Source organism: Quercus robur, chromosome 10 (genome assembly GCF_932294415.1).
Source record: "Quercus robur chromosome 10, dhQueRobu3.1, whole genome shotgun sequence".
NCBI lineage: Eukaryota > Viridiplantae > Streptophyta > Magnoliopsida > Fagales > Fagaceae > Quercus > Quercus robur.
Genome location: NC_065543.1, coordinates 20,032,520 through 20,050,886, shown reverse-complemented (window position 1 = coordinate 20,050,886; position 18,367 = coordinate 20,032,520). Strand labels below are relative to the sequence as shown.

Sequence of the window (18,367 nt, the reverse complement as noted above, 5' to 3'; positions counted from 1 at the left end):
AAAAACTAAACAATACAAGACAATAAAGCAAATAAGCAATTACCTTTGTGCTACCGGTGAAGAGTTGAAAGGATATAAAATAAGTTTCAAAAAGGTTAAAGAAGAAAAAGGGCAAAACAACGGCTGAACTGAAGGTGTAGGCAGTGAGAAGAAAAAGTGAGACTTAGAGCATATAAATACCAATAGTATAAATATAATGTATATACGGCTGAAGTAAATGGGGTGGGTGGTAGGTAAGAGTGTTTAGGGTTTCAATATTGACTTTTTAGATTTTGTTTAAGGAATTTTTTGAAGGCTGGTTCTGTTTAGGGAATTGATGATTAATTAGCTGTAAAAATTTATTAGGTGAATTGATTAACTTTAAATACTTAACAATTTCAACTAATATATTTTTTTTATGTATGTAAAATTATTAATTAAGCGGGCGGGTTGGGTTGTAGCGGTTGGCAATTTTTCAATCCATAACCCAATCCAATCCGCAATTTTTGGGGTCTAACCCGCCCAACCCAAACCGCCTAACTTAATGACCCGCACATGGCGGGTGGGTCGGTTGCGGGTCGGACGGGTCGGCGAGTTAAGCGGATATTTTGCACACCCCTACCCGTCCCACTTTGTTTGTCCTGTTTGAAAAGTCAAACTTTTTAAGGGAACATCATTTATTGTCTTGTCTACCTTTTAAAAATGTATAAGTTTCCCAAACTATCCTTAAATAAATTTATCAAAAAATTGAATTATTAATAAAATAGGGGTATAATAGGAACATTAGTAAATTAATGATTTTTATTTTTAGAAACAGGACAATATTTTGGGACATTCCAAAATAGAATAGAGGACAAATAAAGTGGGACGGAGGGAGTATCTACTATATGATCTACAAACTTATATTTTATACATAATTTTAAACGACAAAAAATTGCAATTTAAATAATTATTTTTTGATGACATAGCTATTGATCTTTAATTTTCTAGAAATTTATCAAGAATAGTGGATATAAGAAGAAGATATAATCCAATGGTGGATTTGTTAAAATTCATCTCCAATAAAAATATATAGATTAAGGTTGTAGTCTTAGGCTACAATCAATCTTGTAGCTAAATTTTGTCCAATTTAAAATTTTTATGTTAATTAACATAAAAATTAATAAATTTATACTTATATAAATAAATACCAAAAAATATATATGTATAAAAATATATAAATAGCGGTAATTCCAAAACAGTACATTGGGATCAACTAGTTACAAAATGTTCTATTCCCTAGCCAAAATGAAACGGTCTCACATATGAAATTGAATCCTTTACATTAAGTGTTACATTGAAAACTTCAGGAGCTTTCATGTTTATTAAAAATGATTGGCCAAGACATATTTGAATGGTATGTGAAAAAGTTGTATCTTTGTTATATTACACGTGACAATAAATGTCATTTGTCACTTAACATGCAAGTAAAGAATGTAGCTTATCAAGAAGTTAAAAAATTACATTCTTAACCTGTGAAGAAATTATTGGCTAGAAATAAATTCCTCTTCTTTCTATGACTTGAGGAGAACTATTTATAGAAAATTTGGTTGTATACTTAACGTATACTAGCTTTAAGAAGCATTTTGATATAAGATATCTTATCATGAATAATACATTAAAATTTATATTAGTGGAATCTAGAATAGATCAAATATTCATAAGAATTAAATTTCAATTTTTGCACATAAATTAATATTTTTATCGCACGTGGCCTTTTATTGAGTCACATAAGTGACTATATCATCATTTTATTTCCATCCTTTTAATATATATTAAAAGGATAACTTTGGTAAAGTTACCCCAAATGTAACTAGCATCCATACCATATCAAAGCTTAAAGCCATTTAGTTTTGGTCTGGACAAGTGGCCCTAACTCCCAATTAACTAAAGGCTCACTAAGGTATGAGTTTATTCATCAAGCCCATATCAAACTTATTACCAAGCCCTTGAATGTTTTGTATTTTCACGAGCATTTTCTTTTTCTTGTTTTTTGCTTGGGCTCGCCCCATTTATTAAATAAGTCTAAAACTAAGAATTGAACTTGGCTAATTTATAAACAAACAAATGTGAACAAACTTTTTTTTTTTTTGAACTAATAATGAGCTATTTTTTTTTTGAAAATTTGTTTTTTTTTTTTTTTTTTTTTTTTTTTTTTTTTTTTTTAAATTGCTAAGGGGTTGGACCACACAGTTCTCACTGGTTCATGCGGTCCAACCCCAGTTTTAGCGGTTTACGGAATTAACAAAAAATCCGGTTCTTTATGCTTAAAAAATCGGTTTTCATCCCAGTTCCCGGTTTTCATGGTCCGACCTCCCGGTTCGGTCCGGTCCGGTTCTGAAAACTATGCTTTTAAGGTCAACTTCATAATTGGGTTAATTATGGAAGCCTTAGGTTAAATAAACAATCATTAATATCATGCAAGTGCAGAAATATAAATGAGACAAATTATAATGATCTAGGAAACCAATGAAACAAAATAGCTTCATGGGAAAAACTTCGAGCAACCAATCCTAAGATAAACAAATCCACTATCAAATAGATGTTCATAGATTGAATAACCTTATTCTTCGTAAACTTAACTATAGTTATCCAATTTAGCTTTGGGATTCACAACCATCTCTGATATGATTGCGTTTCAAATGTGAGCCTTCAATCCACGACTCCAAAACCACCCTTGAAGGTTTTCTTCAACGTAGACCTCCAGTCCATGACTTCAAGATCACACTTAAAGGTTTAGATCTAGAACTTTTGGTGACTAGTATGCAGGAACTTCAGATTTATCAATTCAGATTATATGTAGATTGATTTCCAGTAGTAACTTTGAAAAGAGAAGGTACAAAATCTTTTTGATCTCAAATGAGCAGCTGTAGAGTCTTCTTAAAACATGTCTTATGGTTTCCTTTATTTAGTAAGTGAAATAGATCTAAGACCCTAATTACTTGATGGGTTGGCGGGTTGTAAATCCGAATCTCCATAATTACACTTCGATCGGTCGAAATTGTTAATTCTTGAATAGCTAGAAACAATCAAATTCATGTTCTTGCACACTGAATACCAAAAGCTTGAGCACTTGTCTAGAAATTCGCATAGACTCTAAAGACTATAACAAGACAAGTTTTTATTTTCGTGTTTGCCAATACAAATCTAGATATTCAAATCCTGACAAAAATGTTGCAACAAAATGGAAGATGATATTCTAATGGAATATTTGATTTTGTATATTGAAAGTAAAATTGTTGTGAAATTTAGTACAAAATCAATCATAAATGATTTTCTCGATTTAAAAGAAGGTTGATTTTTATTTTGATATGTCATAAATGATTGAATTAAAGTGTATCAAGAAAATTTTATTTCTTTTATTTTGTTTATATTTTGTTACAAAGAATATTTTTCCCCAATCCGGATTGGAGAAATCTCTTTTAACTTAAAATGTGGTGATTTAAAAAACCATCAATGTATATTAAATTACATTTTAATTAAATAATTAAATTTGTCACTTGACTATATTAAATAAGTCATGTAACTAGAAGCACACATGGATGATTTGCTGAGTTGCTATGTAGTGGGTTGGAGGAACCTGCCTCCAAATTGGTTGTGAGAAAAATTCTACCATTTTTTAAGGACAAAATTTGGCTCCAAACACCAATAGGAAGATAATATTTGTCTTTATCACTCACTTAACCCAAGTAATTAAGTGATCATGTGCATTGCACATAACAATAACAATGGCATCTTCCTATTGGTGGTTGGAGCTAAATCTTTTCTTTTCGTTAATTATAAATAGATACTAACTTTGTTTTTTTTTTTTTATTATTATTATTATTATTATTATTATTATTTTTTGTGAGGAAAAGATACTAACTTTGTTAATCCTAAATTTTAGTATATTTCTTATTTTTTATTGACCAAATAATTTTGGTTCATTTTTAATTTGGTCCATAAAGATAAAATCTTGGTTTGGTAGATGTTGGTTTAACATGCTAAGAATTGCAAGTCACCACCTATAGCCAAAACAGATTTGGCCAAGTTTCATAAATTCAAATAACAGGACAGAATGCTCCAGGATATCAAGCACATCGGCCAAATTGCAGTGGAAATTCACATTGAGCAGAACATGAAGAGTTATACCGTCTTTGTGCTGTATTGAAATATATTACTCAATTGCACTGAGACACGTGAGTTCCAGTTAGCTCAACTGGTAAAGTCTCTGATGGTTGAATAAGACATCTGGGATTCAATCCCCGCCTACACCAAAAATTGATTGGTGTCTTGGTCTGATAACAAAGAGCAATCATCAGGAGCGAACGCTATAAATTGAAACTCTCAAAAAAAAAAAAAAAATTTAAACTGATACACCAAATTTCTGTAAAAAGTTCCAATGGAGGGAGTGCAAAAACTGATGCATTGATATTTGAGAAAGAAAGTTTGCAAGTAGCATTAATTGTTATCTTTATTATTTATCTATTTTGGTTAAAAATGGAGGATTAGTTGATGCAATTGGAACTGTTCAAATTATACATGGCCTGACGGAACTCCAAGGTATTAATGATAATACCAATTTTTCATATCAAAATCAAATGAGATCAACCATGAAGAGTCACAAAGGTGGAATCTTCTACCTTGCTATTTAACAATAATTTTACTATCTAAGCCAAGAGAACCAAAACCGGCATATCTACAATTGGGCAACGAAAATTGCAAGCAATATTGGTAGATACAATTCAAACATAGAGAGTCTCTCTCTTTCTCTCTCTCTCTCAAAATTAAGAATATGGGGGATAAAAGAGAGGGAAAAAAAATCACTTTAGAGGGATTTTCCAAATTTGCAAAAGTGGAGTAGAGCAATTGCAAATATATATAGACAACAAATCAATAGGTTTTTTTTGGAATTCTAATAGGGTGGTCATTGAACTGTTTTCATAACTGCTTGAATGGGGAGAAGGAGAGTCATAGAGTTGAAGGAAGTTTGAATTATTATTAGGAAACGTTAGTTAAGAGAGAGAGAGAGAGAGAGAGAGAGAGAGAGAGAGAGAGAGAGAGAGAGAGAGAGAGAGAGAGAGGTGGTTGAATAGTAAATGGTAATAGATATCGAACGCAGACTTGGGAAAGCATCCAACTCTTCAATAACGTTACCATTTTTCAACATCCCATTTATTACTCCATCAAGCCAAATCCATTGCCATTTACTATTCAACCTCTCTCTCTCTCTCTCTCTCTCTCTCTCTCTCTCTCTTAATTAACGTTTCCTAATAATAATTCAAACCTCCCTCAACTTTATAACTCTCCTTCTCCCCCAATCAAGCAATTATGAAAACCGTTCAATGACTACCCTATAAATTAGTAAGTTCATTCATTCACATGTAGTGAAAGTTTGCAAGTAGCATTAATTGTTATCTTTATTATTTAACTATTTTGGTTAAAAATGGAGGATAAGTTGATGCAATTGGAACTATTCAAATTATACAAGGCCTGATGGAACTCCAAGGTATTAAATGATAATACCAATTTTTCATATCAAAATCAAATGAGATCAACCATGAAGAGTCACAAAGGTGGAATCTTCTACCTTGCTATTTAACAATAATTTTACTATCTAAGCCAAGAGAACCAAAACCGGCATATCTACAATTGGGCAACGAAAATTGCAGGCAATATTGGTAGATACAATTCAAACATAGAGAGTCTCTCTCTCTCTCTCTCAATTAAGAATATGGGGGATAAAAGAGAGGGGAAAAAGAAAAAGAAAAAAAAAACCTCATTTTAGAGGGATTTTCCAAATTTGCAAAAGTGGAGTAGAGCAATTGCAAATATATATAGACAACAAATCAATAGGTTTTTTTTGGAATTCTAATAGGGTGGTCATTAAACTGTTTTCATAACTACTTGAATGGGGAGAAGGAGAGTCATAGAGTTGAAGGAAGTTTGAATTATTATTAGGAAATGTTAGTTAAGAGAGAGAGAGAGAGAGAGAGAGAGAGAGAGAGAGAGAGAGAGAGAGAGAGGTGGTTGAATAGTAAATGGCAATTGATATCGAACGCAGACTTGGAAAAGCATCCAACTCTTCAATAACGTTACCAATTTTCAAAATCCCATTTATTACTCCAAGCCAAATCTATTGCCATTTACCATTCAACCTCCTCTTTCTCTCTCTCTCTCTCTCTCTCTTAATTAACATTTCCTAATAATAATTCAAACTTCCTTCAACTTTATAACTCTCCCTCTCCCCAATCAAGCAGTTACGAAAACCGTTCAATGACCACCCTATAAACTAGTGAGTTCATTCATTCACATGTAGTGAAAGTTTTGAGAATTCTACATTAGGATCCTCTCTCAATTTAAGTTATAGTTAAGATTTTATTTTATGAACTGTACAAACTACATTACTTGACATTGGATATACCTTTAGGATCTATTTCAAAGGGATCCCTTTGAAATAGATCATTTTCCACACCATATTGTCATATAGGATCAATGGTTATCTATTAATTGATTTAATTCCATACCCCTTCAAAATCAAATCTGTAATTAATGGATTCTAAAATTAAATTCATTTTTTCAATTAAAAAGAATTAAAAATATATATTCTCTGCATTCTATTATATGGAAGTTTAGTTGGAGGGAAAAGAATGGAAACCATGGGACATTCATTTCCCTTATATTTTTAATGGGTCTAGCTCCCTTTCGATTTCCTCCTATTTTAGTCCGAATAAGTGACACTTGGCAAATGAAAAATCTAACAATTTAAAAAAATGCACGCCAAATACAGAACCTCGTTGTCTTTCTTTCCACTTTTTAAAATCATCCTTCCATGTATTTCCCTCTCTAATAGGAGTCCACATCTTCTGTCTCACTTTCTCTGCTCCACTCTATGCTCCACAAATCAAAACTTTCCATGTGTCCCCCCAATTTAATTAGATTTTAACTTTTATTTTTATTTTTTATATACCCAGAAAAATAAAAATAAAAACCCAAAACGTCCCCTACTACCACCGATCGTCCACCACCACCACCAACAACCTTCGTCGGCATCAACTATACCGCTAATCCCTGCCATCCACCACCACCAGGCCCACATGAACCACACCACCTAATTCAACAAAACCAAACATAACTCCTCTCTTCTATGATTCACTGTTTCCTCCAGATTTGCATCTTTATGAACCATACCAAGCCAAAAATAATTCACTGATTTGGATTAAAAGTCAAAAACCATGCTTGTTGTGGTAATTTAAAAGATTAGAATGAAAAAAGAAAAATAGTCAGTGCCATAAAGATTGAAGAGGAAGCAAAAGAAACGTAAAGATTGAATAGAACTTTCTGATTTGAGCCTTTGGTCTCCTCTGTCATGGGTGGCTGTTGATGTCGTTGATGATCCATTCATAGTGGTACTGGCGAAGGTTGCTGGCGAAGGTGGAGGTGGAGGACTGGTGGTGGTGGCTGGGATTGTCTGAGTTTTTTTTATTTTTTAATTTATTTTAGGAAACTAAGTAAGAAAAGGCTGAAAATTATATTTGAATTTAATAGGTGTGTATGTGGCAAATTTTTATTGGTGGAGTATAGGGTGGAGCAAGAAAAATGAGACAAAAGATTTGGACTCCTCTAACAGCACTACTATTAAAATCTACCCACCAAACCAAATCTGAACTTAATAGATGCAAAATATATAGATTTTATGCAGACTACCTAAAATGGGTAAATTTTGATCAGAACAAATCGATTATTCTGATGGCCATTAGGGTTCCGACTCAAATGATAATTGCCGTCAATGATTGTGGTCGATTTGTTGTTCTAATCCCCAGTCCCCACAGAGTAATTCCCACTGTCGTAAAAACATGGGCATATATCCTAATATTGACAAATAGATTAGATAACTTTTGGGTAGCCTGCGTAAAATGAATTTTGCATATATCAAGTTCAGATTTGGCTATAACTATAAGTTGTAGATTTTCTGTTACGGTAACAGCAATGATAAGAGAGAGATCAGGAGAAAATGATTTTGGAAAGAGTAAAAAAGACAACAAAGTTTTGTATTTGAATTGCATATACCCATAATTTTATTGAAGAAAGGGAATAACAATAATGTTATATAAATTGATTCATTTTCACTTATTTTAATTCTTTTTTTTTTTTCTATTCTATTGCATTTTGTTTCTAGATGCACATTGGACAAAAAGGATGAATCAAGACCCTCTTTATTTCACTGAAATAGAGAGAGTCCTTTTAAAGGTCAGGATCTACTTCAAATAAATCTAGGGTCTAGAATCTGCCACATCATTTAGAAGCCACTAACTTAACTTGATAGCAATTCAACCATGATTAAGAAACAAAACATTAAAGTTTGTTCAAACATACCAAAAATTAATTAATTGAACAAATCCTAACTTTTAAATGGACACTCTACATTTCAAGTGAAATGGAGAAGATCCAAATCCAGGACGGATGGGAGTCAAGAATGGGCCAAGAGCATCACTTTCGTTTTTATTTTTGAGAATATGTTTACCGGATCCTCTCACTTTTCATATGATTTATTTTTTTTGCTAAAGCACCACACTCTTCGTTTTCATACCAACGTTGTTCCACCTGGGCATTCCTTAATGTTCTATATTGGGATGAGTCTGGATGAACATTTGAAAATAAATTGTACAGAAAATTTTGAGTAATTTTATAACAATTTATAAATGTGTTTAACCAGTTACCTAGAGAATATATGTAACATTCTTTTTTTTTAATATAAATTATGGAAATTCTTACATCCCTCGTAACAAAGAACTTAATTAATTAATCAGGGTGTACATCAAAGTATCAAGGGCTTAAGATATCTAATCAAGTCTAGCTAGTATTAACACAATCCAATTCTCATTTCCAATCCAATTCAACCAAGTTTGTCAAACGATACCTTGGTATAAGAAATCTTACAATTGCATCCCTACTATTGTAGGGTAATACAGAATTGTACTGGCTGACATTAAAGAGGTCAAACCTTCCAGACATTGAATGTATACAATTAGAGTTTAGATCATACAGAGAATTAGTGCGAGGGATATCATTGTTGTAGTGCTCCATGCACCCAAGGCAGATCCATTGCTTTTGTGATGGGTAGTGTTTGAACTACTTCTCCTAAAAATGGGAATGTAGGGGAAGGAGGGGTAGTAGGGGATGGGCTGTGCCTGTGGCTGAATACCGCTGCTTCCACCTCCAATACCTCTGCTTCCACCTCCAAATCTACCTTTGGCAGCTGCCGAAGTAAGCAGGAGGGTCATAACCATTAGCACAATCGCGAGTTTCGTGTGGTTGCAAGCCAAGTTAAACTTCTTCATCGTTTCCATTTACTGCACACCATATAGAGGCAAAGACTACTTGAGAAATATTGGTAGATGCATATATCATTTATGAAGGAAAGAATACTACAATTGTGATCACTTTGTAAGAGTGTTAAGCATGCATGGTGATTCAATCAAATGCCAAAAACCAGAATACGGAATTTTGAATGCCTGTGAGCTCTAACTTAAACCTTATAAGAACATGCATCATGAAAGAACTTCTGAGTTCAAGATCCATTTGGTGCGAGTTTAATTTACTAATAAAAATTATAATACATGTTTTACTTAAAATAGCATATCCATATAACATTTCCTCACTTGGAGAAACATGCATAAAGTGTTATGTTGAAGTGTCAATCCATCTCTAGAAAAATGTAAGAAGTGAGGAAATTATACAAGATGCCAATGATGTTTATCATAAACTAGAAGAATCATCATCTAGGAAAAAATAAAAAATAGAAAGGAACAAAACTAGAGGAAGAAGGTGAATTACAAAATTTTGAGGATCAATTGGAGAGAACCCTTGCGATAGCATGTAGTACAGTACACAGAAGAACAATATATAGAAAATTTTAAAATCAGTTTTGCTATTAATGAAAATTCTTAAACAAATTTTTGCTCCTAACTCGTATTCACCTCTAGGTGGCAACAATATACGTTTAACAATGTAGTTTCCTATATAGATTCCTTTCCAGTAGAGAATCCGTGTCCTAAAATTAACAACTATCTCAACCCTTAATTAATTGTAATGGGTTCCAATATATACCACTAAAACGTCATTGGGCTTACTCCAAGGACCCAAGCAGGGCCGGCTCTAAGGCCCTCCCCACTAAGGACAACCTCATGAAGCGGCTTGCAAACATTGACCCCACATATATCTTCTGCAAGGAAAAGATGGAATCTGGTGTGCACCTCTTTTGTGAGTGCCCTGTAACAAAAGCCATCTAGTTTGTTCCTGGACAGTCCTCCCAACACTCCTGTGACTCCACCCTCAATGTGGAGCCCTGGATTAAAGTCAACGTGGATGCGGCTCAGTTAGGTGCCAAAGCTTCTCTAGCTTTGACAGCTAGAGACCATAGAGGAGAAGTGACCGGCGTGTGGGGGCAATGTCAAAGCATAAACTCTCCTCTCCAAACTGAGGCAGTGGCTCTGCAATGGGCTGTGGAGATTGCTATCAGGGAAAAATGGCAGCTGGTCATGATCGAAAGTGATGCTAAAGCACATACATAAGTAACATCCGACACCTCTCAGCTTCCTTCAATTCCATCATTTTCTTTTGGGTTAGAAGAAACTGCAATTCAGCAGCCCATTCTATGGCCAAATTTGCTGTTAGTTCTAATATGTCTTTCTTATTCAATAACGGTAATCTTCCACGTGCTTTAGAGCTGGTTTGTAAGGAAGATTACCCTGTTTGTAATTCATTTTCTGTTTAATGGAAATTGCAGTTTATCCCCAAAAAAAAACAATAAATTTAAATGAGAACTTTTAAATTAAATATTAATTAAATAAATTTATTTTGTACTAACTAAATCAAAGTTAATTTGATAAATTAAGACTAATCAAACTAAATTAATTTTATAGAGCTAGATATATAATACAATCTCATGGTTCAAGCATAAAATTTAACAGAAAGAAGATGAAAATTTGTTATTGTTTTAGAAAGGAGATTTACTATATCTTTGATAAGGTGATGAATTTTTATATATTTTTATTTTGGTGCTAAGAAAAAAAAAATAGAGATTATTTATGTGGCCATGTGGGAGATAGATGGTTAATATCGTGTAAAATATGGTTTACAAAAATTAAGTCTCAAAACATTTTTTTCCCAAACAGTTTATGATTTTCAATTAATTTGAATTTCTAAATTAATCTAATATTTTTTGTGAAATTTTTGGAGGTAAGACAAATAGTTCACAATTTTTTTTTTTTTATAAAAAAACCACTTTTTATCATAAAATTCCAAAAAATACTGTAAGTACTACAAATTGTACTACAGCATACAAAATTTTGAATATATTTTGGTCATTAAAGATGTTTGAGATATTTTTATCATTTAGAGGTTCCTAGTCTTTTAAGCTAAAAATAACTATTTTACGCCCATAAAAGGAGTAAAACATTTCAAAACTCAAAAAGAATGGTTTTTATTTTTGCCAACAAAAAGTGATTTTGATTTGACCTAATTTTACCGTCATCCAGACCTTGACAATGAGAATTGTTTTTCCAAAAATATGTTTTATGTCAAAACAAACGAGCCTTTGAGACCAAAAGATAAGTTTTACCTAATATTAGGTTTGACAGCCACATCTGAACCATGGAGGAAGTTTAAAAGAAATTAAATATCATGCAAGGTGCTTGCATTGTATGTGGGATTACTTATCACAAATTTCCAACTGGTGGGCCTACAAATGAATTTGAATTTTTCATGAGCATTAGTTATAGTGGTTTATTAAATGGAAAAGTAGACAAAACATCCGTGTGGTTTTCCAATAAAAAAAAAAAGAATCCTATTGAGATTTTGAGTATAACACTTAACTTCCATGTAAGATATATATATATATATATATATATATATTTTTTAATGTATAAACCGTTAATTGTGTAACAGTTCACCCATGTAAGTTTTGAATACCCTTCATCCATTGGAGGATTTGAATGTGACACAAAACTCCCTTATAATACTATTTTATGTTGAGATAACATGGGCATGAGTCATTACATGAACAATTCATCGTATATTTGCACAAATATTACCACAGGGGGATTAAGTCAAGAAAGACAATACCAGACCAATACCTGGTCATACCAAGAAAATATATCATATCGACTATTAAATTGGTACTAGTACTCTCTTCAAAATGTATCAAATAAAATACTGGGCTATACCGACTGTACTGGGATATTTCAAGTGTTTTGGCAAGTATAATAATTAAAAAAAAAAAAATATATATATATATATATTATAAATTTGTTAAAAAACATGTTATTTATGCAAATAAATTGTATTACTGTAATTGGGCTAATATTTAGGCATATAAAATATGTAAATTTAAAAGGAAAAAGTTTAACTACAAATTAGTTGTAATATAAAACTACAACTTTACTCGATAAAATAAACATTATTACATATTTTGAAAATTTAACCGATAAATTGCATATTTTTTATGCTCTCAATACACATGTCAAATTTTGTATCAATCAGATATTATCTACTATATGATCTACAAACTTATATTTTATGCATAGTTTTAAATTACAAAAACTTGCAATTTAAATAATTAATTGATAACATAGCTATTAATCTTTAAATTTCTAGAAATTTTGCAAGTATGGAGGATATAAGAAGAAGACGTAATCTAACGATGGATTTGTTAAATTTTATCTCCAATAAAAAGATATAGAATAAGGTTGTAGCTTTAGGCTATAACTAATTTTATAACTAAATTTTGTGTAATTTAAAATTTTATGTTAATAAACATAAAAATTAATGAATTTATACTTATATAAATATATATATATATATATCAAAATACATATATGTATAGAAATATATAAATAGTAGTAATCTCGAAACAGTATATTGGGATTAACTTGTTACAAAATATTCTATTCCCTAGCTAAATCGAAGTAGTCTCAAGTACGGAATTGAATCCCTTGCATTAAGTGTTACATTGAAAACTTTAGGAACTTTCCTGTTTATTAAAAATGATTGGCTAAGACATATTTGGTAGAAACATGGGACACATATAAATGGAAGGTTATAGTCTTTAAGGATTGAATATTTGAATGGCATGTGAAAAAGTTGTATCTTTGTTATATTACATGTGACAATAAATGTCATTTGTCACTTAACATGCAAGTAAAGAATGATGCTTATCAAGAAGTTAAAATTACATTCTTAACCTGCGAAAAAATTATTAGCTAGAAATAAATTCCTTTTCTTTCTATGACCTGAGGAGAACTACTCATAGAATTTTTTTTTTTTTTAGGAAAAAGTAATACTTTATTAGAACACACAAATACGAAAGTAATATATAGAGTTTTTTATACAGGCTTATAATACATTATTACATAACCAAAGTACTACTATAAAAGGGTCTAACTCTGTAGTAGTAGTCTGGGATTATAAGGACTGAAACTCTAACACACACAACCAATATGGGATAAACATCTTTATATTTTTTTGAGGAAACAATGATACTTTATTAGAAAATACAAACACGAAAGTAATATATAGAGTTTTTTAAACAGGCATATAATACATTAACATAACCAGAGTTCCACTATAAAAGGGCCTAACTTTTATAGTATACTTAACGTATACCAGCTTTAAGAAGCATTTTGATACAAGATATCTTATCATGAATAATACATTACAATTTATATTAGTGGAATCTAGAATAGATCAAATATTCATAAGAATTAAATTCTAAATGTTGGCGTGCTCTAAAGATGACATAATATGGATCCATTAGGTTGCTTGATTTCAATTTTTGCACATGAATTAATATTTTTATCACACATGCCCTTCTATTGTGTTACATTAGTGACCATGTCATCATTTTATTTTCATTCTTTTAATATATATATATATATATATATATATATGTATATATATATATATATATATATATATATTCTTCCTATCCACCCACACCTATTGTTATATTTATTTTAACAAAGAAGGAGATGTTTAATGCTAATGTGTCAAATTTAAGCTAGCTTTATGTACGACATGTGAGTAGTTTTTTTTTTTTTTTTTACAAGATAGAAATTCTCCTCTAGCCTAATCTAAGTGTACATGTGTGTGAAGCTCTCTCATAAAGAATAAAGACTTAAACCCCAGCCCTTGCCCCCCACACCTTATAAGCATTTATATTTGTGGAATGGTCATTGCACCAAGGTATAACTCCTGTAAAGTTACCCCAAATGTAACTAACATTCATAGCATACCAAAGCTTAAAGCCATCTAGTTTTGGTTTGGACAAGTGGCCCTAACTCCCAATTGACTAAAGGCTTAGTAAGGTATGAGTTTATTCGTCAAACCCATATCAAACTTATTACTGAGCCCTTGAATGTTTTGTATTTTCATGAGCATTTTCGTGATTTTTTTTTGGCTCGCCTCATTTATTAAATAAGCCTAAAACTAAGGATCGAACTTGGTTTATGTATAAACAAACAAATGTAAGCAAGCTTTTCTTCACACTAAGAACAAGCTATTTATGAATGACTTAGTTCATTTTATAACCCAATGAAATGAGTATTTTTAAAACATGAATATTATCAAAACAAATTGTTGGGTTTAGACCCCTATCAAAACATTGTATTTAACTGGTTTTAAGGTCAACTTCATAATTTGGTTAATTATGGAAGCCTTAGGTTAAATAAACAATTATCAATATCATGCAAGTGCAGAAATATAAATGAGACAAGATATAATGATCTAGGATACCAATGAAACAAAATAGTTTCATAGGAAGAACTTGGGGCAACCAATCCCATAATGAACAAATCCACTATCAAATAACTAGAGTTACCCAATTGAGCTTTAGGATCCACATAATTTTCTGATATGAATGTGTTTCAAACGTGAACCTCCAATCCACGACTCGAAGACCACCCTTGAAGGTTTTCTTAAACATAGACCTTTAGTTCATGACTTCAAGATCACACTTGAAGGTTTAGATCTACACTTTTGATGACTAGTATGCAGGAACTTCATATCTATCAATTCAGATTATATGTAGATTGATTTACAGTTTTGAATTTGAAAGGAGAAGGTACAAAACCTTTTCGATCTCAAATGAGTAGCTCCAAAGTATTCTTAAAACGTATCTTATAGTTTCCTTTATTTACTAAGTGAAATAGATCTAAAACCCTAATTACTTGATGGGTTGGCAGGTTGAAATTTGAATCTACATAATCACACTTTGATCAATCGAAATTGTTAATTCCTAAATAGCATAAAACAATCGAATTCATGTTCTTGCACACTGAATACCATAAGCTTGAGCACTTGTCTAGAAATTCCCATAGACTCTAAAGACTATAACAAGACAAGTTTTTATTTACATGTTTTCCAATATAAATCTAGATATTCAAATCCTAACAAAAATGCTGCAACAAAATGGAAGATGATATTCTAATGGAATATTTGATTTTATATATTGAAAGTGAAATTGTTGTGAAATTTAGTATAAAATCAATCATAAATGATTTTCAGGATTTAAAAGAAGGTTGATTTTCAATTTTGATATATCATAAATGATTGAGTTAAAATGTATCAAGAAAATTTTATTTCTTTTATTTTGTTTATATTTTGTTACGGAGAATGTTTTCCTCCAAACCGGATTGGAGAAATCTCTTATAACTTAACATGTGGTGGTTTAAAAAACCATCAATGTATATTAATTCACATTTTAATTATATAATTAATTTGTCACTTGACTATATTAAATAGGTCATGTAACTAGAGTACACGTGGATAATTTGTTGAGTTGCTATGTAGTGGGTTGGAGGAATTTGCCTCCAAACTAGTTGTGAGAAAAATTCTACCTATTTTTAAGGACAAAATTTGGCTCTAAACACCAATAGAAAGATAATATTTGTCTTTGTCACTCACTTAACCCAAGTAATTAAGTGATCATGTGCATTGCAAATAAAAATGACAAATGTCATCTTCCTATTGGTGGTTGGAGCTAAATCTTTTCCTTTTGTTAATTCTAAATAGATACTAACTTTTTTTTTTTTTTTTTGGGTGAGAAAAAGATACTAACTTTGTTAATCCTAAATTTTAGTATATGTCTTATTTTTTATTGACCAAATAATTTTGGTTCATTTTTAATTTGGCTCGTAAAGATAAAACCTTGGTTCGGTAGATTTTGGTTTAACATGCTAAGAATTGCAAGTCACCACCTATAGCCAAAGCAGATTTGGCCAAGATTGATCAATTCAAATAACAGGATAGAATGCTCCAGGATATCAAGCACATCGACCAAATTGCAGTCAAAATTCATATTGAGTAGACCATGAAGAGTTATACCATCTTTGTGCTATATTGATATATATTACACAATTTCATTGAGACACCAAATTTCTGTAATAAGTTCCAATGGAGGGAGAGCAAGAATTGGAGAAATTATACAGTTCTCTAGTGGACCACCATTCTATTAAAAAACTCTTACTTGTTTAAAATTATTGAGTCAGTAATCAGTTTTTGTTTTAAAAATTTTTTTAACTCAGCAATTTTAAACAGGTGAGAGTTTTTAAGTGGAATGGTAGACTACGTCACTTATCTACCATGAAGACCTTATAATTTCTCCAAGAACTGATGCATTGATATTTGAGAAAGAAAGTTTGCAAGCAGCATTAATTGTTATCTTTATTATTTTACCATGTTAAATATGGAGGACTAGTTGATGCAATTGGAATGGTTCAAATTATACAAGGCCTGACGAAACTCCAAAGTATTAATGATGGAACAAGGTTTCTCTCCAAACTAGTTTGGAGAGAAACTCTTCAAACTTATCATATATATCTTTTCCGGATGTGAATTTTAAAAATCTAACCGTTTAATTTCATGTTCCTTATGTTCTTAACATGCATATCAAATTTCGTTCAAATCGGATTTTATTTACTATCTGATCAATGAACTTATTTTTTATACACGATTTTAGATTACAAAAATTTGAAATTTTAACACTTGTTTGATGACATAGCAATTAATCTTTGATCTTCTTGAAATTTTGCAAGCATGAAAAAGAGAGATCAAACACCTTTGTATATTTTCGTTGTTAATCAATGAACAAAATTTATTATTTTGATTTTGTTACATATGTTTCGAAATTCCATTAGGTGGTGAATTGGATGGCAAGTCAGCAATGACCTATTAAAACAATAGGACCAGTTATTCCATCAGTGTACTTGGAAAAACAGTTGGAGGATGACAAAGAGTATGACCTTCACCTATTCAAGCCTGATGTGGATGCTTGCATGAAGTGGCTAAATACAAAGGAAATTGGCTCAGTCGTTTATACTTAATTTGGAAGCATGACATCCCTTGGAGAAGAGCAAATGGAGGAGCTAATATGGGGTCTAAAGAATAGCAATTGCTACTTTCTGTGGGTTGTTGGAGAAACAGAATAGAAAAAGCTTCCTGGTAATTTTCTAAAGGAAACAGAGAAGAAGGGGCTAGTTGTAAGTCGGTGCCCTCAACTAGAATTCGTATTGGCTCATAAGGAAATTGGGTGCTTTATAACTCATTTTGGATGAAACTGGACACTCGAGGCATTGAGTTTGAGGGTGCCAATGGTTGCAATGCCATAATGGACAAATCAAACAACTAATGCAAAGTTGATTGTGGATGTGTGGAAGGTAGGAGAAAAGATTAAATTGGATGAAAGAGGCATTGCTACCAAATAACAAATAGAGCTGTGTATAAGGGAAGTAATAGAAGGGGAAAGAGGGAAAGAGATGAAAAGGAATTCAGTGAGATGGAAAGAACTGACTAAAAAGGTACTGGAAGGTGGAAGTTCTGATAAAAACATAGTGGAGTTTGTGGAAAAACTTGTAAACTCCTAAAGTTATTGTGAGCAGTAACTCTTCATTATATTTCATATAAATATTTTTCCTTTAAATGGGTAGGATTTTGTTGTAGTGTTAAACTTGATTCATTTTCTTTATTCAACACTATGTCCTTTTTTAAACACATGCCAAATATTATTTTCACTAAATTGTAATTTATATCCTTAAAGTTTGGGCTAGTTTTCATTTTAGATTTTTTTTTTTTTTTTTTTAAAGAATTTGAGTCCATAAAATTATGTCAATTTCAGTTGAGGTGATAGTTAACGGACAACTCATTATTTTTGGTGTATAGACAAAAGAGTTTAAATTTAAACAATATGTAATGTTAATGCTATGGATTCAAATTTTAAAATTTTATGGGGTGAATTGAAATTTAGTCTTTCTTATTAAAGCATAAGTATATGTGCTCTTAAAGATCAAATATTCATCTCTTCCGAAATCTTGTC

The 18,367-nt window shown here is 31.4% G+C and overlaps 1 pseudogene; it reads left to right on the top strand.

The window, feature by feature from the left end:
- Positions 1-7,746: 7,746 nt before the first annotated feature.
- Positions 7,747-17,936, top strand: LOC126703946 (mogroside IE synthase-like; annotated as a pseudogene).
- The last annotated feature ends 431 nt before the right edge of the window (positions 17,937-18,367 follow it).